The sequence below is a fragment of the Protopterus annectens genome, chromosome 2.part2, assembly GCF_019279795.1.
Source record: "Protopterus annectens isolate FY-2018-M chromosome 2.part2, PAN1.0, whole genome shotgun sequence".
Taxonomy (NCBI): Eukaryota; Metazoa; Chordata; order Ceratodontiformes; family Protopteridae; genus Protopterus; species Protopterus annectens.
The window spans coordinates 530702558-530728077 of record NC_056730.1 but is presented as its reverse complement, the minus strand read 5'-3'; the positions used below and the strand labels follow the sequence as shown (position 1 = coordinate 530728077).

Below are 25520 nucleotides of genomic sequence, written 5' to 3'. Positions count from 1 at the left end.
ATGCCACACCCAAATCCACGCGGATTACCTTTCAAATCCCGAAGCCCATAATGCCAAATGTCAGGATGTCAAGACGAAAATGTTGAACACTGACACTCATGAACATCCGATTTTTCCCAGGACAAGGAAACACTTGTCCAACATGTGGAAATATGCCCTTTTTCCCACTGTAGTACAATCCTGGAGTTGGTATATATAGTTGGGGGGTGTTGGGGACACAGCCCCCCACCTAGGTGTTTTTTACATTGTCCATAGGTGTTTTTTTACATTGTCCAGTGTGGTTTACTTACATTCTGGGCAAGTGTTTCCTTGCCCTGGGAAAGTCGGCCATTTGTGATGGTCAATGTTTGACATTTTTATCTCAACATCCTGATGTCCGGCATTATGAGCTTCGTGATTTGAAAGGCAATCCGTCCAAGTATCATGTAACTTGCTATTTCCATATACACCCAAACAGTATTCCTCAAGCGCACACATGCACACGCGCACACACACACACACACACACACACACACACACACACACACACACACACACACACACACACACACACACACACACACACAAAACACTATGAAAAAGTATATAGCTATTAAAATATGTGAATACATATATATAAAAAGTATAGTAAAAATATCATCAGTCACTTTTTACAAACATCAAGAAAATAGCCAGCAGTGCTGGTTGCTCCATGCATCCCCTCTACCAATTAGTATGAACAAAACTTATTAAATCCTTTTAATAATTTGTACTCATGTCTTCCCTGTGTTTATTCCTCACATATCCTAAAACCATGCATTAGGTACAGCAGTGAGTCTAAAGTGTGTGTGTGTGTGTGTGTGTGTGTGTGTGTGTGTGTGTGTGTGTGTGTGTGTGATATGGAAGAATGACTTGACAATTTACTTCCATTTCCTATTTTCCTAGTAAACTCTGCCGATAGTGTCAGTTGTTCATGGGGTTGCTACATGAGTCAGATGCAACTAAACAACACTGGATGGATTAATTTAAAATGTATTTATCTATCTAAATGTCAGGCAATAGCAAGTTGCATGCATTTTGGGGTTGGTTATTATTTTGAAGGACAAGTGCTACGTTCGTAGAGAAGTCAGGTGCGCAATGGACTGTTTGTGATAATTATTCTGTTAAAGAGCAGGTATCATGGGTTGCTCTGCCACAGCTTTCTATAAAGCCTGGAGGCATAGAGTTCAATTTTTTTTTCAAATCTTTGTTTTTATTTTTGTTGTTACATTAAACAAATTGTAAAATACAACACACAGTAACAGATGATAATACACTGAAAGTAAACCATTTACAAAGTTAGATGAAGCAACTGTTCACTGTAGTAATAGACAAGTATCTTTAAAGTTTGTTTTCTCAATATGAAGAGTGACATAGATGGACAGCAGAATGTGATGAACAGACATATGAGAAATATGACAATATTAACATTGTTAATGTACAATGTAGCTTTTTGCACATAGTCAGAATGTATTAGATAACTATACAGTGTTATAGAATACAGGAAAAACCAACAAAGAAAAAAAAAACACATAAAAAAACAACTTTTATATACAACTATTTACAAATAGTGCTACAATATAATGACAGGATTCTAATTACCTTTAACAAGATATGATAGCTCTCATCTTTGTATACATGTAACCATTAGAGAACATAGAGGAGTAAGACTCGGGTGAGGAGAAGACTGGTGGCAATACTACTAAAGGACAATGAAAATAGAAAAAACATTGTTTGCTAAGTTAAGATACAGTCAAGGGTAATACTCCAGAACCTGAAGTATTTCAGGAGCTTATTCACATCTTGAGACAAATCAAAGAATTAATTTCTACCTTAGGATGCTTCCCAAATAAGTTACAAGAAATAAACTTGGCCACTTCACTCCAGAGATGTCTAAAAATTGAAAAGAAGATGCTTTCAATCACTTACAAACTAGTCTCTACAGCTACATACCAATCCTCTATTACATTTGCACAATATTGGAGAGACAAAAACCCTGACCTGACAAGAGCTCATCTCTCCCAAGCAAATCATTACACGGACACATTTGCCCCTTTTAAGAAACTATTATATACCCAGTTAATGATTAATAATAATGCTTACTATACTCCAGAACATTTAAACTCTTTTTTTCCTAACACTTCACCCTTCTGCCCCACAACTAAACTGACCTCCTACACATACTACAGTTGTGTAAATATGCAAAGAATCTATAGAATTCCCTAAGGAGAAAAATTAAAAAATGGGCTATGGTAAAATCCACTCTCTCCGGGGAATTTGCTATACTTCATATATGCCATGAGAACATAACCACTACTGATCTCAGGAAGACTGCTCTCTTCTTGTTAATCAAGCTCTATATTACACAGAACTGGTTAGACTGATCTAAACTAGATTGGGGCAACTTTAAGAACATGGCATCCAAGTATATTTTATCTCATAAACTAACCACTAAAAATGCATATAGTTCAAAATTTAAGGAGACTGAGATTCTAATATTGTGTTTTTGGCATTGATTATGTTCAGTAAATGTATTTGTGGTATGGAAAGATTTCTTTGGGGCACTTGGGAGAATATAACTGTTAAATAAAAGACAGGAAAGGAAGTTGTGTAGATTATACTAAAATGGGATAATGCTGGATGACTCATTAAACCCTGGAAAGGCTATTGAGGCATTAGTATTGCCATGTAAGGGTCAGCAAGTTAGCAATTTGATAAACTCAGTGAACCTAAAAATTGTGGAAGTTAATCCATGACAGCTTGTTTATTAGTGACTGAAGTCAGTACTGTTAACATTTTAAAATATTTATAAGTTTAAAACTTTATTTACTGGTTGCTGCTCTGTTTTTTTTTCTTTGTATTGACTTAGAATGAGGAGGACCCAGATGAAATGTTATCATCATGTGAGTAGCTAGGGATTGCCAAGATGAGCAAATTCTTCCTTTTTTTCTGAATCTTTAAAGAAATCATTGAGCAACCTTCCAGGTATTGGGCTGTCCATGATTCTTTCATTTAGGCTGTCCCATTTCTTACTTCTTATTTTTCCTTATTACTATTTTAGAAAGATGATGCAGCGGTGGTACGGCGGTAGCGTTGTTACCTCACAGCAAGAGGTTCTCCCATTCGATTCTCGGCTTGGCTTGGGAGTGCCTTCTGTGTGGAGTCTGCATGTCCTCCCCGTGGTTGGGTAGCGTTTGAAAGACATGTGTGCGTAAATGGGCGTGCCTTCATTGAAGGTTGGTTGTCGAGCTGGCACCTCGGCATTTCGTAAAAAAATCTACTGCCAATCATTAGCGGACTGGCGTTCTGCTGTTTCGACCCCTTACCGGGAAAAAGCCGAAAGACAAACAACAACTATTTTAGAAAGATGGATTGGCAAAGCAGTACTTGTTAGAATGCTAAACTAGAGTTATAGTTCAAAGGTCCAGTACAGAACATGTATTAATTTGTGAACTAGTGAATTCAGTGAATAAAAATGTCTAACACATTCTTTCAATAACTGGAAAATAGTACATAAGAAAAGAATGTTATTTAGCATGTGATGCTGGGAAATGTATAGATAAAACAAGAAAGCAGAGCTCTGATAAGCATTAAATATTTCTCTATGAAAAGGAAGACAGCTTGTATAAAGTACAGGAAAGTGGGAAAGAGACAGGTGAATAAGCACCACTGTAAGAAGAGGACAGATCAGAATGAAACAGTGGTATAACCTAAACCCAAAGCATGAATACTGATGGATCAAATGTTTTAGGATACGTGTTTTTTCCCCTCTGGACTCGGACTACTGAATATTCTCCAATGTCAAAATGAGAAATCTCATGGTACTGTTGAATGGTGGACATACATCACTGGACAAGGCATACTGCCATACTTTGGCATGTTTAGTTATGTAAACATGTTCCTTTGTAAATGTGCTCTCACTCTCTCTTTGCTTGCTTGTAAACTTGGTTCTGATCAATAAAAGTTGCTAATACAAAAAAAAAAGGAATAAAAGAATAGAAAGTGGCCAGTAACAAAAGTACTTATTGGTAGCAGCATTTAAAAATAAATGCATGACTTCCCAAGGATTTGGATTGTGTGTAAGTTTGCCTTCTGGGCTTCTGATTTGAAACAATGTGACTCATAGATTTATGTTTCATGGTGGATGCTGCCTGTGATGTTGTTTGTGAGATTGCTGAGGGCACCAGGTCACATTCAGGAAATGTTTGTAGTTTAGATGTTAGTTTTAGGTGTCTCAGCATATGTATGGCTATGTCTTTGGTCTGAGCTGAATACAATCAGTTTAGTGTGCTGCTGTGTGGAACTGACAACCTGTTTCTTGTTTGTAGTGGCTTCATGCAAGAGCTTTGCCTCCAGTAACATGAAATAATTACATCTCACATACTGCATCAGTTTGCTTAAGTATAGGTGGTGGCAAGTAAATATTAGGCAATTACTACACTGAACCAGAATGCCCATTTCAACCAAGCTGGCTACAGAACAGCTTGAAAGTGCAAATCCATGGTTCCAGATGATTACTAATGTGGCTATAGGGGGCATAACACCTACAGGTTTGGACTTGACTTACTAGGGCGCTATGTGTCGAAAAGTCTGCACATGAACATCAATGCACTTCTTATTGCAAACTAGAGCCTCTTTGTGGATCTATTGAGGGAAGCATTTGGGCTCGTAGTCAATGTATTGTTTTGGGGTACGCTAGTAAGTGTGGAGAGAGAAACTTTGGTTTTAGTAGTAACACCAGGTAGGTAGTAAATAATCTGGCTAGACAGCCTATGAGACTGGCTTTAGATGTATACAAATGCACTACTGCTTATCTCTGTGGTTTAAACAGCTGTAATTGGGAGGTGTGTTAACGAAAGTTCCTAAGAGTGAATTTGAAAATGAATATGTTTTGTGTCTGTACAATACAACATTGCACAGCACCGCCCTCCATTATTAAGCTAAGAAGCTAAAGCAAAAGAATCAATAAGGACACAGTAATGTATACCCCTCAGAAAACAGCAGTAAATTAAGCTCCTCCACTAAATAATCACTACTGCTCCGTTTACACACTGACTATAACTAATTATACCTTCAAGTAAGCAAATCACAAGAAAAACACCTTGATTAACTAAAAGGAAGTACTAACAGCTGTATAAATGGCTAGGCAGCAGTTTAAAACAGAAAGCCAGAGACCTTAGTAACACATACAGTGAAACAGTTATAAAACTTGATAAAATAGGCAAAAATAAGTGAAAAAAAGCAGCAATAAGACTTACTTTCTTGGATAATGTAAGGAATTTAAGTCTGGAAAATGTTAGAAAAATATTCTGTCAACACATGAGCTTTAGCTTTCTCTTCATGAATGTTGAGAAAGGACAATGGGGGATGACTACAAGCCCTGTTAAGCTGAGGAGCTAAAATGAAAGAACCAATAAGAAAGCAGCTAAAAATCCAGGTAGTAATGTTCTCTTGCACATGCTTTAGCTTTCTCTCCAGGAGTCTTGCTCTATACACTGTACAGTCTTTTTTTTATCTACACTTTTGATGTGTCACTAAAAACACATATCAGCTACCATGTGTAGATGAAAGAGGGCATCGTATGTGATGTTAGAGAGAAGGAGAAGCCTTTAAAGACTGTAGAAAGTAACCAGCATGTTGTCCTAGACAAATAAGTATTCTTACTCTGAGGTACTAAAGAGTGCCTGACTAATAAGCCATGGTGGTTCAGCGGTAGCATTGTTGCCTCACAGCAAGAGGTTCTCCTGTTCGATTCTCAGCTGGAGTGCCTTCTGTGTGGAGTCTGCATGTCCTCCCCGCTGTCGAGTGGCCACCGAAAGACATGCGTGAATGAGCGTGCCTTCACTGAAGGTTGGGCGTTCTGCTGGCAACTCGGCACCATAAAAACAAAAAATCTACTGCCAATCATTAGTGGACTGGAGTTCCGCTGTGGCAACCCCTAACGGGGAAAAGCCAAAATGACAAACAACAACAACTTGAGTGCCTGACTATACCGCAAAGGTCTCCTAGATGAAGGAATGGTATACAGGACACTCTGCATCATACTAACTGGGAAACAACATATGCAGACACTGCTAAAAACTACAGAAAATAGTCACTCAGCTGGCAGGGCAAAGCTCTAAAGGCACCAAATCAAAGACAATATCTCTGGTAATGTCTTGCTCATAGGTGACTCCCCATTCAGAAACACACATGACCCACTTACCAGACTGATCAAGGAAAGAGTAATGGTTACCCCTCTTCAAATGCCAGGATCTGCAGTCACACTAGGACCCTTAATTCCTTTCACCCTAATTACACATATAGCATGGTCACTGCACAGATGGAAGCAAATGACTTGAGACATACCTTCTTAGATCATAAGAAAAGGGAAATGATAGGGCTCTCAGAATATGCATCTGAAGATGGTGTGAAATTGGAATTGAGCTATGACCCACCATTGCAAAGAATGATGCCACAATATAAACAAAAGATAACAGACTTTGATTACTGGCTTAGCTAACAGTGTTTTTCTAAGGGGATGCAATACATCTCAGGTTGAGAGGAGATGACTGACATCCTTGGCTATTTTGTTAGTGATGGCCTACACCTCTATACTCATGGCATTCTGTATATTGGCCAGGATCTTTTTCTTGCTCATAGTGCTTTTGTAGGCAAGGTCAGTCTCCTGAAATTAGTTACACAACGAATCAAAATCAAAACTACTTAAATAGCACTGTTCAGTGTTAGAAGCCTAAACTAGAAGTTGCAGTCTTTATGGCATTCTTAACTCTTGAAAATATAAACATATGTGCAGTTACTGAAACAAGTTTTCAAAACAGTAACAGCATCCCCACATAGCAGGGCTTCTTACAAACAAAATGTGGAAAATGGTGGTGTTAATGGAGAGGACGTGTCTATGTCCTTCAAAGCCATTTCACCTCCATAATCTAAAGCCATGACAATGACCTTAAACTTCTCCATATCCATTTCACTGTAAATAAAACTCTGTATCATATCATAATCAGCTACCATGCCACCTTCCATGTCACCTACAGCTCATGTGGCATATCTAAGCAAACTGATATCCCTCCTAATTGAGCATAACACTATTCTTCTGGCCATCTTCAACTGTCCCTCCAATAACTGGGAAACCTATGATATCTCAAATAAATATGCACAAATATTCTTGGGCTTCATTAATGTTAGCTCTTCAGACGAACTGATTCTATTCCCAACTAGGGGTTCAAAAATATTGGACCTGATTCCCCCAATATTGCCACACTATGTTCAGCATGTACAGTTACCACATCACTGGTCAAATCTGATGACCATTCAGTAAGACATATCACTATAAGGGTAAACTTGACAAATCACAAAAAGTACAGTTGTATACACTTACCATAAATGTAGATGTTCGAGTGTATTCACTGTTGCAGTCATTACATTTGGGTAATCTGCTGGCAGGTTGCCCTCAGTCGGCCTGATTAACAAAATCTTGGGTCCTGCATCGGTTGCTGTCCCTTCTTCCATGACGTCAGGTTGTCAGGGGTATAAAACATGCAGCCGGCGCCATTACATCAGTTTTTCTTGCCCCAGATGTCAGGTGCCCCCCAAATGGGGAGCAAAATAAAATTAAAAACACAAAAATATACCTCCAACCAAAAGCAAATACACCAAAAAAGCTTTTAAGCATAGAAAAATAAAGTAGAGGGATAGTCAGAGAAAAACCGAGGTCTGGAGGGAGGGTAACCAGGACTGCAACAGTGAATACACTTGAACATCTACATTTATGGTAAGTGTACACAACTGTACTATGTTCTTCATGTTTCACTGTTGCAGTCATTACATTTAGGTAGATTCCCAAAGCTATGGTTGGGAGGAGGAATTTATACAGCATTAGGACCAGCTATAAGGCCTTGCAAGACAGCAGTGGCAAAGCCAGCTCTGGATTTACAGAAAAGTGGTAAATGATAATGCTTGGTGAAAGTATGTACAGAACTCCAGGTAGCAGCTTCTAGAATATCCCTGGTAGGAACACCTCTGAGAAAGGCTGCAGAAGTAGATGCAGCCCTGATGGAATGAGATCTGATCCCCAGGGGGATAGGTTTTCCATGATGCTTATAGCAGAAATTAATGCAATGGCTTATCCATTTAGAAATGGTTTGTTTTGAAATAGCCTTCCCCTCTGCCCCATCAGCAAATGCTACTAGCAATTGTTCAGATTTTCTTCAAAATTTTGTTTTGTCCAAGTAGAACCTAAGTTGCCTGTGCACGTCCAAGGAATGCAGAATCCGTTCCCCTTTGTTCTGCGGATTGGGATAGAAGGTTGGCAAATGAATGGACTGATTAAGAGCCACACTGGAAACCACCTTGGGCATGAAGGATAGATTGGTCCTCAGAGATACCCTGTCTGCATGAAAGATGATGAAAGGCTCCACTGCCATAAGGGTCTGTAATTCAGATATCCTTCTAGCTGAAGTGATTGCTAAGAGGAAGGCTGTTTTCCAAGAAAGTGTTTTCCAAGAAAGAAATTTTAAGTCTGCAGTAGCAGCTGGCTCAAAAGGAGGTAGAGTGAGCTTCTCCAAAATAAAATTAAGGTCCCAGGCAGGGGTAGGGGCTCTCCTGGGTGGTCTCAAGTTCTTTGCCCCTCTGAAATACTGCTTGAGCAGGGGATGAGAAAAGAGGGGTGGTTCTGTGTTATAGTGAGCTGAAATAGCCGAAGCATGGATTTTAATACAGGAAAAAGACAGGTCTTTGTGAAGCATCTCAGTTAAGTATTGCAAAATCTGAGGTAAATTGGGCATTGCTGTGCTCATCCCTAAAGAGTGGTTCCAGGCACAGAATATTTTCCATTTGTCAGCATAAGATTTTCTAGTACTAGGTCTTCTCACCTCCAAGATGACATCCATCACAGGTTTGCTGAGGGATGCTAAGGGTGAATTTAAGTGATTACCCAAGCTGCAAGGTTCAATGTTGGGAGCTGAGGGTGCAGAATTTGGTTCTCCTGTTGAGACAGCAAGGAAGGTGTCTGAGGCAGGTGCCATGGAGATATTTGTAACACAATGCGCAGGAGTGTGTACCAGTGTTGGCGTGGCCAGTCTGGAGCAATCAAAATCATTCTTGGCTTGTCCTGTTTGACTTTTAGTAGGGCTTTGGAGAGCAGAGGCAGAGGGAGAAAGGCATAGACCGATCTGAAGGACAGAGCATCCACTTTCCAGGCTTTTTTGTGGGGAGTCCTTTTGCAAAATTTGTCCAACTGGTAATTCTGGGGGGAGGCAAATAGATATATGTCTGGGCTCCCCCATTTGCTTGTCAACATGTTGAAAATCCTTGGTTCCAGTTTCCACTCATGTGGGTCCATGAGATTTCTGCTTAGTCCATCTGCCAGTGTATTCAATTTTCCTGGCAGGAATTGAGCTATTAGGTGCACTTGGTAGCTCAAGGCCGTGTTCCACAATGCCATGGCTAGTCTACAGAGGGGGTAGGAATGTGTACCCCCCTGCTTGTTTATGTACCACATAACCATGGTGTTGTCCATGAAGAATGTAGTCCTTGAAGGCTGTCAGAGCATTTTGTACAGCTAACATTTCTTTTTGATTGATATCTAGGTGCATTTGATTTGGGTTCCATTTGCCCTGAATGCACTTCCCTGCCAGGTGAGCCCCCCATGCATAGTCTGATGCATCTGAAGTTAGGGTTTGGGTGGCAGGGGGTAGTGTGAATGGTAGTCCCTTGTTTTGGTGGCAGGCCTCTGCCCTCCATAGGAACTCCAGGCGTAGGCAAGGTATGATAGGAATCATTGTTTCCAGGCTGTGACAATGTTGACTCCATAGACTTTTTAAGTACCACTGAAGTTTCCTCATATGCAGTCTTGCATATGGAATTAGAAGAATGCAGGAGGCCATGAACCCCAAGGCTTGCAGTATTTGTCTTGCAGATAGCAGAGTTTTTGTGGCCATTTGTTTGAAGTAAGTTACCAAATGAATTTGCTTTTCTGGCATGAGGAAAGCCATCTGGGCAGTTGTATTCAAGCTTGCACCCAGGAATGTAATCTGTTGAGAGGGTACCAGTTGTGATTTATTTTCATTTATGGTGTACCCCAGACAAGTTAGAACCCCTTTTACAAATGCCAGATGATTTAGAAGTGTGGCCTGGTTTTCTGCCTGAATTAGACAATCGTCCAGGTATGGATATATTTGAATATTTCTTTGCCTGCAAAATGCAATTACTGGAGCCAGGCACTTTGTGAATACCCTGGGCGCAGTAGACAAGCCCAAGGGCTTGATAATGCAAGTAGCCTGCTTTGAAGCATAGGTATCTTCTGCAAGATTCCCTGATTGGGATATGCAGGTAAGCTTCTTTTCAATCTAGAGTTGCCAACCAGGCATCTTTGCCTAGCATAGGAAGTAATTGGTGAAGAGTCAGCATCTTGAATTTTGGAATGTCCAGAAAGGTGTTTGGAGTAGACAGGTCCAGAATTGGACACCATGATTTGTCTTTTCTGGGTACCAGGAAAAGCCTGGAATAGAAAACATGTCCCTTTTCCTCTTCTGGTACCGGTTGAATAGCCCCCATGTTTAACAGGAAAAGCACTTGTCTTTGAGCCTCTGCCCACTGATTTGGGGGCAGGTCTGGACACCCGTTTGGTGTTTGCAATGCAAATGAAATCTGTATCTCTGGGACACTATATTTAAAACCAATTTGTCCTGGGTTATAAGTTCCCAGTTTTTTACATGAAGAGCAATCTTTCCCCCCAAAGGGGTGGCTAAATGGTAAGTGCTTGGTAATTTTAAAGGGAAGTCATTGAGACTGTTTACCATAGGGGGTGTCTTGTTATTTCCAGATTTGGAAATGGAGCCCCCCCATTGCTTAGTTCTGAGTGTCTCCTGGGACTGAAACCTGGCGCTTTTGGTGTGTCTGGGTTTGGCTTGAGAGGAGCTGGAAAGGACCAATTCTCTAGGAGGTTGCACTTGCCAGAAATCTTTTACAGTTTGCATAGATTTAGCTTTATCTTCCATCTTTTTTAGAACTTTTTCAGCCTTATTGCCAAACAGGCAGTCCTGATTTAAAGGAGCATCCAAAAATTTTGCTTTAACTTGGTCAGGCAGAGATTGCTCCTTAAGCCAAGCTTGCCTTCTAAGCACAGACCCAGTAACAGCAGCCCTACAAGAGGCCTCTAAAGAATCAAAACCACATTGCAAATTATGTTTTCCAACTTGTTCAGCAGAATGCAATAAATCCTGTAAATCTTTATTTTCCACAAAGTCAGAGATCAACATCATTTTCTGTTTAAGCAGTCCAATAATATGCTGTTGATATTTTAACATATGAAATTGGCAGTTTAAAGCCCTGATTGCCAAGGTTGCAGAAGTATAAACTTTTTTACTCCATCTATCCAGCGACCTGGAGTCTCTATCAGAAGGGGTAGGATTTGTAGCAGTAGAAGCCTTAATGCCCTTGGGCCCCTGAGAAATGGTTTCAGGATCTGCAATAGGATTTTTGAAGAGGAACTTGTGGGACTCAGGAACCCAGTAGTATCTGTCAGGTTTACTAGGAGCCAGAGGCAAGGAATCAGGGGCCATACTGGATTCTGAAAACACATCATCAACAATGTCTAGTACAGGAGGTATAGCCAAAGGTCTATGATGAGGTAGAAGAAGGAAATCCCTAAGCCTCTTTTTTGATTCAGAAAATTCCTGACTTTCCCAGTGGAAATGTTCCCTTAAGGTATGTAAAGTTTTCCCAAAAGAAAAGTCCTCAGAGGGGGGAAGCAGGGGGAATGGAATCCTCTGCATCAGAATCCTCATGAGAAGAATAAGAACAAACAGATTCCTGATCAGAAGATTCATAATCAAGCTCAGCCCTAGGCCTCTTAGAAGGGGGGGGGGGTTGACTACCCCTGATTAGAGTAATAAGATCTTCAGCCATTTTGATCATTTGTTTTTTAGGCATAGGGGCCTGAACATGTGGCTTGGGCATCGGTTTTTTAGACATAGATCGAAATTTAGGCCTTAGTATAGAAGGTGGAGTCGGTTTAATATGCAAGTCTATAGGCCTGAATTCACCCTCAGAATCCGGAGCCTGCACAGCGGCTCCGGACCAATCCAAGGTAGAGAGATCCGCAGGTTCCATAGGTGAAGTATTTTGTGGCATATGGGTCTCAGTAGAGGCCTGCGAGTCAGAAGTAGCGGGTATCAGGGACTGTGAAAGTGCCTCACGGAGTACTGGCGAACTGGCGACTGGCTTAGGAGAAGCGTTGTCTGCAGTTTTGGACCTTGACGGCCTGTCTCTGTCTTTATCTTTGCATTTTTTCGGAATCCCGGTAGTCGGATGGCTAACCGATGTCATTTCTGGATAATTAAACTGAGAACTGAAATATTTAGAGGCAAAAATGTACCAACGACGGATAGTGCACTGATTAAATAAAGCACAAAACTGACAGCAAGGTACGTCGTGGTCAGCGCCTAGGCAAGGGATACAGTACAAATGAAAATCTTTATGAGGTATTTGCTTTCCACAAGTAATGCAATTGTTAACTTTTACTGACATCGGTAAGGAGCAAGAAAAAGTTTCCCCAACGGGGTACTTAGCTTTAAGTTGAAGACTTCGGTTCTGAAACTCGAAAATGAAAATTTCAGGAGTCAGACGACCAGCACTTGCAAACTGCTTCTACTTCGGGCACCGCACGGCAAGAAAGACTGATGTAATGGTGTCTGCTGCATGTTTTATACCCCTGATAACCTGACGTCATGGAAGAAGGGACAGCAACCGATGCAGGACCCAAGACTTTGTTAATCAGGCCTACTGAGGGCAACCTGCCAGCAGATTACTCAAATGTAATGACTGCCACAGTGAAACATGAAGAACATCCGTTCAGTCTTCAGAGGCTACTCTAAGGCAAACCTAATTTGGCTAATAGATAATCTGATAAAATTTAAGCACACTCCTCAACTTCATGACCTGAATATGCATGCTGCCACATTTGTGATGAACTACTATGCCCACTTCAATGCATACATCAAGGTACCTGCCCCATAAGGTATAAACACAATTCCAAATTCATGAATAAACATCTATGGTGGAACATTAATATAAACAAAATACAGTTTAAGACGAAGAAACTTACAGCCTGTAAAACCAAACTGAACTCAAATGATCAAAAGAGATTTCAGAAACAAAATCAAATCCTCAAAAGTAAGTATAAATTTAGACTTGCTACTTCTGCGAATGATAAGCACTAAGCCTTCTTCAGATATGTCAGAAATCTTACAGGTATTGCCCAGTAATGCTCAGACCTAATGCATAGCAATAAAACTTACTCATTCCCCAAGGACACAGTCAACATATTAGTGAACAAATTCAGGTCTAACTTTGCTCCTCTATCTGCCCCTAACTTTCCTTAGCATAGTAGTGCACTTACGCTACCCCCTCTGATCAAATCCTGAATACTCCCTCGAAGGCCAAAAACACTTGCTTCATAGGTCCTGATAATGTGTCAGGCTGCATTCTAAGCCTATTCAACCTTATCTGCTTCACTGGATTTGTGCCACAAGAACAGAGAACTGTGATAATCATTGTGCTCTACAAGGAGGGAGGTGGAGACTACTAATCCAGGAATTTACAGATCTATAAACCTCAGCAGCCTTTTCTTCAAAGCAGTGTAACACATCATAACTGAACAAGGACATAGGCAGTCTACAAGCCCAAATCCAGTGTGGGTCAGTTTCTATTATGTAATATCACTTACCTGTAAATCACATCCATGACACAACTTAGCTGAAAACATTATTTTAACAAAAACCTGAATCACCGGAGTTTTACTCCACACACACAAAAAAAACAAACAAACAAACGAATGGAAGCAAATCAAACCCAAACAAAATCCAAATCTTATCTACATATACCAACTCCAAGATTGCACTATAGTGGAGAAAAGGGCAAAGTTCACCATGGTGGCCAAGTGGTTAGTTTCCCAGAGTAAAATTCTGGTGATCCGGGTTTTCGTTAAAAATAAAGTTTTTGGCGACGTTAACTTGTGGATGTGACTTTCGGATAAGTGAAATTTTGAAAATAACATGTAGGCATACACACACACACACATATATATATATATATATAAAATGTATATATGGGAACCTATCAGTTCCATGAAAGAACACTTACCCGAAGACCAGATCACCGAGACCACATTGCCGACAGAACAGATCTCCGACAATGGTCAGTATAAGTAGTGCGGAATGGGATGTATTCCCATTTCCGCAATGTGATGCGATCTCGGAGTTGGTATGTTTAAGCAGGTTGTGTGTGGGGGGTGCACTGTGGCTTGCCCCCCTGCTATATACATGTTTCTTTTTGTTTTTTTACTTTATTGTGGAAACGGGAATACATTCCATTCCACAGTAGTTACACTTACCTTTGTCGGTGATGTGGTCTCGGTGATCTGGTCTTCGGGAAAGTGTTCTGTCATGGATCTAATATGGATCAATATATATATATATATATATATATATATATATATATATATATATATATATAAATATAAAACCATAACATCAAAAATTCAAAACATGAAAACCCAAAACATTGAAAACTCAGAACACTGAAAGTGTGCTATATAACACTAAAAACTACACTGAACAAGTAAATAATATCAGCTCCACCTACATCATCACCTAATTAACAAACACACTTTCTACTACGTTTCTGCAGGGGATGCAAGCCCCCTGCACCCCCCCTGTAAATTTTCTTCTTTTGGCTTTTCTCGGTTAGGGGTCGACACAGCGGAACTCCGGTCTGCTAATGACTGGCAGTAGATTTTTTATGGGTGCCGAGGTGCCAGCTCAACGCCCAACCTTCAGCGAAAGCACACCCATTCACGCATGTCTTTCGAACACCATTCGACTGTGGGGAAGACATGCAGACTCCACACAGAAGACGCTCCAGCCGAGAATTGAATGGGAGAACCTCTTGCTGTCAGGCAACAATGCTACCGCTGCACCACCGTGGTTTAAATATACCAAATCCAAGTTCGCACTACAGTGGAAAAAAGTTAATTTCCTAACCTCAGTGTATGGTGACTGTGATACATTGAGGTTAGGAAATTAACTTCCACTGTAGTCCGATCTTCGTGTTGGTATATTTAATGTATGGCGGGTGTGTGTGTGTGTGTGTGTGTGGGGCAGGCTTTCCCCCCTGCAGAAACGTAGTAAAAGGTGTGTTTTTTAGTTAGGTGGTGGTGTAGATGGAGAGGATGTCACTTACATATGCAGTGTAGTTTTCAATGTTATGACACGCACTTTCAATGTTCTCAGTTTTCAATGTTTTGGTCTCAATGTTATGAAATTTCAGTGTTATGAAGGGGACCCATATATACACACACACACACACACATACATATACATATTCATATAAATATATATATATATATATATATATATATATATATATATATATATATATACACACACTGTGTGTGTATGTGTGTACATATATATATATATATATATATATGGGTCTACTTCTAATCATCGAAAACTAATTTTTTCGAAGATTAGAAAGCAGACATCCACTTTCATGAAAGTGCACTTTCACGAAAGTCACTTAACCAAATCAAGGTACAGTGGGGATAAGGAAATATATCTTTTTCCTCATTGTAGTGCGATCTCAGAGTTAGTATATGTAATTACAGGAGGTATGTCCGGCAAAGAAGAATACATTTTTCCACCCCCCACAGCCCCCGCTACTTATATATACTAACTTTGAGATCTCGCTACAGTGGGAAAAGGGATATGTTTCTTCACTTTCGTGAAAGTGGGTGGCTGCTTTCTAATTTTCAAAAAAATGAGTTTTCGTTGATTAGAAGTAGACTATATATATATATATATATATATATATATATATATATATATATACATACACATACATATATACATACACACAGATATGTGTGTGCATGTATGTATACATTGTACAGTTGTAAGTAGTCTACTGCAATAATAATCTAATGATGAACACACACATATCACACACAAATACACAGATATAAACACACATACACACATACACACACACATTATATATATATATATATATATATATATATATATATATATATATATAGGATCCGTAAATATGTTCGAAGTTTCACTACTTCGAACCCCACTTCACCAAGTCCACTTGTTCGAAGTAGTAAAACTTTGAACACTGACTTCGGCAGTCACACTACAGCGCGGAATGGGAATATTCCCTTTTCCCCACTGTAGTGCGATCTCGGAGTTGGTATATTTAAGTTGGGGGGTTTGGGGGGCACAGCCCTCCACATGGGGGTGCAGGGGGGCTTGCCCCCTTGCAAAAACATGTTTTAGTGGGGTTTTTTTGGGGGGTAGTCCGGGAAACTAGACTTCAGCGAAAGTGCACTTTCGTTTAAGTGGACTTTCGCTTAAGTGTAGGGTCTACTGCTCTATTTTCAATGGAGAGCAGTAGACCCATATATATATATATATATATATATATATATATATATATATATATATATATATATATATATTACATATACATCACAAACACAAGGGAGCACATACCAAAAAGAGCAAAGAGATGAAACAATACTGAAAAAAGAAAAAAACTCCATTGTTTACACTTCTTCCAAAAGTTACCAGTAGGTGCAACAATTATTCATTCAATTAACAAAACCTAGGAATCCCAGGCTAAGTTTTCACTACATTCTCAAACTCATCAATATTAATCTATCTTATGATCCAACAAGGACTATTTAAATAGAAAACCACATGGTCACATAATTACAGGAGATGATCCAAAAATGCAATGGCATCCTGCATAAATATAATAAAACAGATGTTCCCTTGTTAAAGAGAAATGTAGATTTCTGCCCTAAGTAAGGCTACAAATACATGACAATCTACATAAATATAAATGTTAATCTGTATAAGAAAACCAATAAATATCTTAATAGCTCACTGAAAATTCAGATACATACTCCTGATAATAGCTGGTAGTATAATAAACTCAAAAAAATCTAAAAACATCTGGGGAGCCAGATGCAGTTTAAATGAAAAATACAACATTAAAGGACTAAGTGAAAAAACAACAAAGCAATCATTACCACAAATATATTTACAGGCTCTCATTTAAACCAGGTGGATAAAGTACTCCCAAACTAATAATCCACATTTGTTCCTTCTTGGATAACATCTTTTACCATATCGTTGTCTGAACATTGACAACATCCATGTAATCCAAAGCAATAAATACAAACTTGCCATAAAGGTGTTTCAAAATATGTTTATAAAGCGCACACCTTTCTCTGTGGAATCGGTTATCACTCATATGCAATACTGTTTCCATGGGCATTTAATTTGCCCCACATAGAACACACTATACATTCAGTCAATTGAAATTGCTTTGACTTACTGACAGGCTCCCTAATACATTACTACTTGTTCACCAGGTATGTGGGCTGGGCTACTGGCTTCTGATCTTTTCCAGTCATGACCTTCAGACTACCACAAAATTTGCAGATAGATAGATAGACAGACACACAGAAAGATTAGAGAAGGGGGGGGGGGGTGAGACTGAGAGAACACCCAAGTTATGCTGTTAAACATTGCACTATTATTGCCATATTCACTTTGACAAGCCTAGTATTAATGCTGGTGTTTCAATAGTTTAAAAGGAAAATGTCTGTCAAAGAAGTTGCTGGAAACAAGCTATGATATTTAAATTATAAGTAGAAGTTAGTGAGCAGTAGTAATGATACCCAGAGTGAAAGTGGGTAACATCCATATAAAAAGGAAAGTTGTGTAAAATCTTACCATAACCAATGATGTCCTTCTTTTCTATGTTGCAGTATTCACTAATAGATTTACCCTTCTTCCGATCAGCTTGTCTGGCCAGATTTCCAAAGCTTTTCCAGTTCCAGAAGGTGGCGTTGGACGCCTGAAGTGTTGGCAGGTATGTGGGCCATAAATGTGACGTCTGCATGCACCAGCCCTCAGAGCCAATGAAGCCCCAGACAGAGCCAGTCCTGATGGCCTAGTCTGTACAGAAGCCGAGGACAGCAAGTGCAAGGATAAGAGGGAGAAGGTGGGAGGGAAGGAATACTGAAACATGGAAGAGAAGGACATCTATGGTTATGGTAAGATTTTACACAACTTTCCTATGTCCTTCTATTCCAATGTTGCAGTATTCACTAGTGGGCGAGTACAAAGGCTCACTGGTGGCTGGGAGGTGGTCTGGATGAGGATTCCAGGAACCCATGCAGGACAGCCCTGGCAAATCCTGCCCTGGCCCTGGAAATGTGGTCCAATTTATAGTGTCTGGTGAAGGTGTGTACAGAGGACCAGGTAGCTGCTTCCAATATGGAGTTGGTGTCTAGGCCTTTGAAAAAGGCCCCAGAGGAAGCCATGGCTCTTGTGGAATGGGCCCTGATATTGCCTGATGGTGTCTTCCCATGATGTGTGTAGCAAATAGAAATGGCTCTAGCAATCCAAGAAGAAATGTTTTTTTTTTCCCACTGCTTTCGCCAGAGCCATGGGGTGGAAGGAAACAAACAGCTGGTCTGATTTGCATACAGGCTTGGTTTTATGCAAAGAGAATCAAAGTTGCCTGTGGACATCCAGGGTGTATAGGACTCTCTCACTGTCTCCCTGAGGGTTAGAGAAGAAGGTGGGTAGGTGAATAGCCTGATTTAGGGAAAGGCCATTGACCATCTTGGGGTGAAGGAGGGGATTAATCCTGAGGCCTGTCCATATTGGAAAACTAGGAAGGGTGGGATAGCCATAAGGGCTTGGTTTACAGATTAGTACTAGGCTAAATGCCCTTGCAAACCATTTTAAGCCTAGCCAATTATCCCCTGTGAGATTCAAACCCTGTACCTTGTGTTTGTAAGGCAAACACCTTAACCATTAGGCCATCCTCCCAACCCTTGGAGCTCTGAGATCCTCCTGGCTGAGCTTAGAGCTACTAGTAGCACTGTTTTCCAAGTGCAAAATTTCAAGTCAGCTTTGCCAGATGGTTCAAAGGGTGGCAGAGTACATTTTTCTAGGACATAGTTAAGGTCCCAGGAAGGAGGGGTCAATTTTCTGGGGGGTCTTAAGTGTAAAACACCCTTTAGGAATAGCTTGGCTGGGAGTCTGGAAGGTAGTGGAGGTTCCATAGGCAAACAGGCAGAAATGGCAGACAGGTGTACTTTGAAAGAGGAGTAAGACAAGCCTGTCTTCAGGAGTCACACAGGTAGGACAGAATCAGAGGCAGGTCGCTGTCTAGCGGCTCCAGCTGTCTTTTGTGACACCATAGAGAAAACCTTCCCCATTTTGAGAGATAAGATTTTCTTGTGGTAGGTTTCCTGGCCTCCTGCAGGACAGAGAACACATCCCTGTTGTACAGCTGTCAGAAGGGAATCAGAATCCTATCAGCCACAGGGAGAGGTGCAGAGATATCCACTGTGGATGAATCTGTGTCCCCTTGTGCTGTGTGAGTAGATCTTCTGAGGGGGTTAACTTGTGGTGATTGTACTTGGAGAGATGAAGAAATAGAGGGAACCCGTGCTGCCTTGGCCAGTAGGGAGTCACCAGGAAGATTTTTGGTGAGTCCTGCTGAATTTTCAGTAGGACTCGCTGGATCAGAAGGAAGGGAGGGGGAGACATACATGAATTCCCCCTTCCAAGACATTAAGAAGGCATCTGTTTGCAGTGCATTCGGGCCATGAGCTCTGGAGCACTAGCTCTGGAGTTGCCTGTTTGTGGAATACCCCACCTGTGGATCAGATCTAGGAAAACATCTCTTGACAGCATTCATTTATGAATATCTGACACTGTTCTGCTTAGGGAGTGTGCCTGACAATTTTGTTGTGATGGGATGTAGGCTGCCTGGAGGAAGCTCCCCTGGGAGACAGCCAGATCCCATACATGTAGAGCTAGCCTGCAGAGGAGGTAGGACTTCATCCCTCCTTGCTTGTTCAAGTACCACATCATTGTGGTATTTTCTGTAAAGATATTCAGGGTGCCTTGTCGCAGGAAAGGCTGGAAGGCCTGTAGGGCAAAAAGAATGGCTGACATTTCCTTGATGTTGATGTGCCAGTGTTTGTGTTTGTCTGTCCACAAACCTTGCACCGTTCTTGTGTTCAGAGTCACTCCCAGCTCAGATCTGATGCATTTGTATGCATGATTTGGGAAGGGGAGAGCATTTGCAGAGGGAAGCCCGGGTTCTGGGCCACTTGGGTCAGCCACCACTTTAATTCTTGGTGGAGGCAGTGGAGGAGTGGGATCCTGAACTTAAGGGGGTGTGAATGCTGGGTCCATACCGAGCGCAGATACCTCTGCATCTTCCTCATGTGTAGCTTTGCCAGCAGTAGCATTGGAATAGTGGCTGCCATGTACCCAAGGAGTCTGAGAAATTCCCTCATAGTCAGGATGGGTGAGAAGAGGGCGGACTGCAGATGGTGGCTCAAGGAAAGTACTTTTTCCTCTGGTAGGAAGGCCATCCTGAGGTCTGTCCTGATTATGCACCCTAAGAAGACAATGTCTTGTGTAGGGTTTAGTTGGGATTTGGGGAAGTTTATGAGGAACCCTAGAGACTGCAGCAGGCACAGTAGCCTTTGTTTGGGCGAGGAGGGTTTGTCTGCTGCTTGAATGAAAAGGTCATCTAGGTATGGGAAAATCTGCATTCCCCTTGTCCTGCAATAAGCAATGACTGGGGCTAGGGATTTTGTAAATACCCTTGGTGCAGTAGACAGTCCAAAAGGCAAGGCACAGAATTGAAAATGAGAGGTGCCTGCTTTGAATCTGAGGAATTTCCTGGAGGACAGTTTTATGGGAATGTGCAGGTAGGCCTCCTTGATGTCCAGGGTCACCATGAAGGCCTGTGGAAGGAGGAGGGGAAAAATAATGGGAAATGTTATCATCCTGAAGGAGGAGACCTTCAAGAAGAGGTTCAGATGGGAAAACGCTAGGATGGGTCTCCATGGCCCTTCCTTCTTAGGCACCAGAAAGATTCTCGAGTAGAAGCCTTTCCCTCGAGTGGAGGGGGGAACTAGTTCCATGGTGCCTTTGAGCAATAGCTTGTTTAGGACTTCGGGTAGGAGGGACCCTTGAGAGGTGGGTGGGAGAGGGATAGGTAGCCTTGGAGGAGGAGAGATCCAAGACATGAAGTAACCCTCCTTCAGGATAGTCAAAACCCATTTGTCGGACGTGACTAGGGTCCATGCAGTGAGGCAGTGAGAGAGACGGGAAGATAGAGGTATGGTGGGAGGAGGAGGGGAAGAAAGGGAAGCAGGCAGTCAGATACTGCCTGCCCTTTCTGGAAAGGGAGGTCTCTGGGCAGTTGTCTGAGGAGTCCTAGGCTGAGTAGATTGTCTCCTATGGGTCTTCTAGACCTGGAGAGGCAGAGGGCCTAGAGGTTTTCCTTATGAATTGTGTCTTAGCTGGGTAGTTTCTCTGGAACTTTGGGATTGGAGAGACAAGGAGATGCTTTAAGTCTTGGAGTTCATTTTTTTGTTGGAATGACTTGAAAAGGTTAGTCACCTTGGTGCCAAAAAAGGCAGAGTGATCCAAGGGTGCACCCAAGAGTCTGGCCTTGAAGTCATCTGGGAGGTGCTACAGACGCAGCCAGGAGTATCTCCTCAACACCGAAGAAGATGCAGCCGACCTGGCAGAGGCCTCAGCTGCATCACAGGCACACCTGAGAGAGTGCTTATTAACTTGAGTAATGAGCCCGAGCAAGGAAGACAGGGATACCTCTGCAACACAGTCAGGGATATCACTGAGATCTTTAGAGGCTTTGTCTAGTAAAGCCAAGGAGTATTTGGCCATGTGTGATTGGTAATTGGTAGCCCTAAAAGCCAGGGTAGCAGAAGTGTAAATCTTCTTCCCCACCTCTCCATTGCCTTGCTGTCTTTGTCTGCAGGCAGACAGGTGTACTTTGAAAGAGGAGCTATTATCTTGACCACTGAGACAACCACGGAGAAGTTTGATTGCCCTATCAGTAGCAACTGAAATAGTAGCAGGGTCTGCTGGGGGGCACTTGAATAGGAATGTCTCTGCATCAGGTACCCTGTATTATCTGTCTGCCCTTCTAGGGGCAGGTGGCTGGGAATCTGGATTCAAGCATGCTGCAGCAAAAGCATCCAAGAAGGCAGGCTGGACAGGGGGAATAGGAGCTGGGTTAGGAGATCCCACCTGGATCAAATCATAGAATCTTTTTTGGGCCTCAAGACATGTCTGAGCAATCCCGTTTAAAATGTTCTTTCATAAGGCTGACTGTGTCCCCCAAGGTAAGGTCTTCCACAGGGGAGTCACGTTCTGCAGAGGCTTCTTCTGGGGACCCATACCCCAGAGAGGAAGAAATCTATGAAGAGTAGGACAAGGAGTTCTCTGAAGAGTCTGACATATCCTCCTCTGCAGGGTGGCTAGGTGCTCTCTCAGGCAGGAGAAGCCTAAAGCTCAGAAGTGGTGGAGCAGTAGAAGGAAGGTCTGCAGTAGGCCTAAGGGCCAGGGAGGCATTATAGAGACTCTGGCTGAAGGCCTGCCAGTCAGGCAAGGCTTCCCGGGTTTGGTGGAATATGCCTCGTCTTTTGTTTCTTCTTGGTAGGCTTAGCCGACATCTAGCTGGTGGTAGGCCTGGAAGTCACAGAAGGAACGGTGGAGGCCTGGTTCGAAAAGCCCGTCTCCATTACTGGTCCCACCCCCAGCATCTGAATCAGGCGCTGGGATCTCCTCCCCAGATGTGACGTCCACTCTGGATTGTGCGGCCTCCTGATAGGTATCCGCTTTATCCGTAGTGGCGGACGCCGGTTCCTCAGCCAAGCTAACGACGGCTACAGGCTGAGAATCAGCAGAGGGAGGTGCAGTGGAAGTACACGGCCGCGTGGGCTTGGCCCTCTTCCTGGGTGGTTCGGATGGGGCATCAGAGGTGGCTTCTATACTGAGTGAGATCTGTCTAAGGCATTAGTTTTCAAGGTACAAGTCTAAGGCCTGAAGCTAGCAACAAAGGATCTTAGTGATGAACGACTTACAAATGGCGCAGTTTTTATAGTTGTCATCCCTGCCCAAACAAAAGAGACACTGGTCGTGGGTGTCTTTATGGGGAATTTGGCGACCACAGTTGCACTTGCTCTTACCAGACATTAACAGACTATAGTATTACAAAAAAGGACTGAAATAATCCCCAATGGGGTACTTATCTTGATGCAAAACTGGTCCGATGTTCGCGAGTAGCAGGAACATCTGGTGTATGGCTGGTGGCTGAAAAGTTCTGAGGGCTGGTGCACGCAGATATCACATTTATGGCCCACGTACCTACCAACATGTCAGACATCTGACGCACCTTCTGGGACTGGAAAAGCTTTGGAAACCTGGCCTGGCAAGCTAATCGGAAGAAGGGTAAACTCACTAGTGAATACTGCAACACTGGAAAAGAAGGACATCTTTCTGTTACTTAACTGTTTGCTAAAACAAAGTTTGACTTTTGCTTTAAGAAAATGACTGGCAATGTTACTGATGCTGCCTTTAAGAAAAGCAGCTTTACTTTAATACCACTCACCATTTACTTTGTATACAGAGCACAGAATTGTCAGAAGGTTTGCACAGTGACTGCAAACTGTTTCAGGGATACATCCAGACTGCAGTGCTGTGTACTAAAGCTCTGAAGCCTGTTTAAACAGTTTGAATAAACACTACAATAAGGATTTTCAAACTATGGACTTTATTAACTTATTAATTAGTTAGCCATGGAAGTGAAATGGTCCATATAACCATTTAAGCCATGGCATGAACCACAAAGGCAAAGATAAATGCAAAATATGCATGGGTAATTTACAGCAGCAAGTCAACAAGCAGGTTTTTTGAGTGAGGAGGAAACCAAAGTACCAACAGAAAACCCATGCAGGCAAACCCTACACAAGCAGTGCCAGATGTCAAAAGTGAACAACAGACTCTGGAGCTATTATCTTGACCACTGAGACAACCATGCTACCTATTCTGGCCTGGCATATACTGTGATCTGTGTTGTTTTCTTCACTTCACTTACTTATTAGTTAAGTTGGTAGAAAACAGTCTGAAACAAAAATTGCAGTTTGTTATTGGAACCTGAACAAATCCTGTTATATGGTTATTAGTGCTTTAACTAAACTTCCTAGAAATTATTAGTATATATGTATACACATATATATATACGCATACATACATACACACACATACGCACTTTGTCAAGGGGGTTAATTTTCAGAAGAGAACTAGCAGTGCTGCCTCAGCTTGTGTGTCTTCTGCAAGCCCTTACTGCATCTGTATGGGTTTCCTCTGTGACCTGTGATTTCCTCCCACCTCCCAAAGACATACAGTAGGTGAACTTGCTTCTCCAAAATGTGGTGTGTGAATGTGTGCATCCTGTGACAGACTAGTACACTGATCACAAAATATTTCAATATCTTACACCCAACGGCTGTGAGGATAAGCTATGGAATCCCCATGGGTTATGGATAAATATGTGTGTACATATATATACATTTATAGACGCAGAGGATGAGAAATAATGATTTAGATCAGAGTATCATCACTCCACAATTGCACCTTAATGCTATTACTGACCATAGCAGTAAGGAATTTAAAAACAAACAAACTTTGGAATAGTTACTAGTTAAAAACTTAACTCCCCATACAACACAACACCAGATATTTCATTTACTTTTATTTTATATTCTTGTTTTTTATCTATATCATAATTGTGAAATTTCCACCTTTTTCAGTAAAAGGTACATAGGAAAATACTTCTGTCAGAAAAGTTTTCTGAATCTTTGGTGCTATTTTATATTTATTTTTTGTTGTACTATTTTACCCATATTTTGTGATGTATATTTTATTCAATATTTATTTTAATGCTCATTTTTCCTGTCTCCTTACTGGCTTGCTCAGTGGAAGGAGTCCATTTTTAAGCTTTACCATTCTCTGTTTTTCTTACTGTTTTAGCATTTTTATTGCCATGTTTATGTACTTTGTGTAATTCATTGAGGGTACTTTGTTTGTTGGTTTACTGCTGGTGTAGATTTTGGGTTGTTGCATATTTGACTAATTTACTGCTTTATTTTTCCCACTATAGTGAAGGGGACAGACTGCCTGATTTTTTTCTCTGAATTTACATATTATATTAGTTAGCATTTTTGCTATGAGTCTGGCTTGAGAACTTTTAATGTGTTGTATCTAAAACTGTGAACACTTCCCCTTGAAATCAGTCCCTGAAAAAGTACATGAAAAAGACAGCAAATACCACTGTAAAGATTAAGACTTTAACCAAACTGATTTCCTCAAATAGCATTTCGGAAGCAAGTGCTTCCATCTTTCATCACATTTAAAACACATTGAGACTTCATTTATCAGACTAACTACATAACGAAATGCATAGCATTAATAACTCCAAATACCACAACAGTGTAAATCAACCAATACAATTACTCTTATTAAAAAAAAAAAAAAACATTCCAGCGACAAAGGCAGCAAGGGAAAGTAAAGGTA

The 25520-nt window shown here is 41.3% G+C and overlaps 1 protein-coding gene across 1 annotated transcript in view; it reads right to left on the bottom strand.

The window, feature by feature from the left end:
* The window catches only part of CAPN7 (calpain 7), a 1011285-nt gene that overhangs the window by 8380 nt on the left and 977385 nt on the right, over positions 1 to 25520 (bottom strand). The gene's annotated exons all lie outside the window — the stretch shown is intronic.